The sequence below is a fragment of the Fukomys damarensis genome, unplaced genomic scaffold, assembly GCF_012274545.1.
Source record: "Fukomys damarensis isolate Sample0158 unplaced genomic scaffold, DMR_v1.0_HiC HiC_scaffold_16, whole genome shotgun sequence".
Classification (NCBI taxonomy): domain Eukaryota; kingdom Metazoa; phylum Chordata; class Mammalia; order Rodentia; family Bathyergidae; genus Fukomys; species Fukomys damarensis.
Genome location: NW_022900928.1, coordinates 88,522,115 through 88,523,745, shown reverse-complemented (window position 1 = coordinate 88,523,745; position 1,631 = coordinate 88,522,115).

Below are 1,631 nucleotides of genomic sequence, written 5' to 3'. Positions count from 1 at the left end.
ATATATATATAAACACACACACACACACACACACACACACACATACATATATAGTGTGTGGCTGATGCCTGTGATCCCAACACTCAGGAGGGTGAGGCATTCCAGGCAAGCCTGGGCTTCATAGTGAGTTCATGGCCTCCTAAATTGCATAGCAAGATCAGGTCTCAGAAAGAAGAAAAAATAAATCATAGTGTGGTAGACTCAGAAAATGTTCACAGGACAGTCCCCAAATAGCCTGGCTTGTCAGAAGAACAGCTGAGGAACAGTATGATCACGTTTTGTTGGGAGAACTTTGTCCCTACCACTCACAGCCAGAAGCCACCAAGGTGAATCTGGTGGTCTCCAATGTTTTCAAATGAGATGAAGTAATAATAAACTTACATAAGTCAACAAAGGCAAGCCTGCTTTTTTCTCAGACCTGCAGGAAGTGTCACCAATTCCCAGGTATACGGTGCAGATGTGTGTTTAGCCTGCAGGCCCCTGCACTTCCTGCCCACCCTGTGGCTCTGAGTTGGGCCACAGCTCTCTAGTTTGTCCCAGACCCCTCCTTCAGCCTAGCCAGCACTAGAATTGTGGACAGCAACTCCTGAGGTCACTGCTGCAATGGTGCATGTTCCCACCCAACCCCTCTTCCACGCTGGTCAGATTACACACTGGCTCTGCCCTTGGGACCACTCAGGGGACTCAGGGTGTGAAGTCCCTCGGCTTAGAAGCACCCCTGTAGGGGAACAGATGCACTCTCCCCCCATGCTGGTGGGAGCACAAAATGACAGAGCTGCTATGGGGGGAGTTTGGTGATATCTATCAAATCACCACTGCAGTGGCCTCTTGACCTGGCGATTCTATTTTTGGAAGTCTAGACCCATGTGCTGGTATTGGTAGCAAGTGTTTGTGCTAGAACAATTGGAAACCCCTGCTGGTCTTCAGCAGGGGGAGTGGTTAACCTCAGCATATCATACCATGGCACAGTATGTGGCCACCTCTAGAAGGGGTTTCCCAGATGCTGGATATCAAGGGTCTCTCAGACATGTTCAACGGAAAGGGGAAGGTGTGCAGTCACAGGGAACCTCTGGTACCTAGGGGATGGCAGTAGGGAATGTGTGTTACCGAGGGACTGGGCCAGTCCCACCAGCAGAAGGTCTGAGTGTGGGGAGGTGGGATCTCTTAGGGACAGGGGGACCCTCCACAAGACAGGGGGTCCCTGGTGTGAGACCTGAAGAAGGCCCGGCCCATCTGGTGGGGCCTGAGATGCTGAGGGCACAGGGAGGAGAGATCTGCTGATGCCAAACTTCCCACCACTCTCCAGCCTGGTCAAGAGCCAAGTCTGCTCCGCAAGAAGAGATGATTGCAGGTGGGGCTACTCAGGGGCTGGAGAGCAGAGGAAGGGGCTGGACCAAGGTCAGTGACTGACTCCAGGCCTGATGTGCAGGGTCTGCAACTGGGAAGCTGAGACCTCAGTGACACCCCCATCCCAACAGCACCCTAAGCCCCAGTTTATCTCTGGGCTCTCTTTCAGCCCTCCCCAGGACGGCTGTGGTTTGCTCCTGGTGCCTCTGGTTTCTGACAGCAGTGCCTCCCCACCCCCCACCCCACCCCCACACACACTGCACTAATGGCTCGGCCTGGGGCTC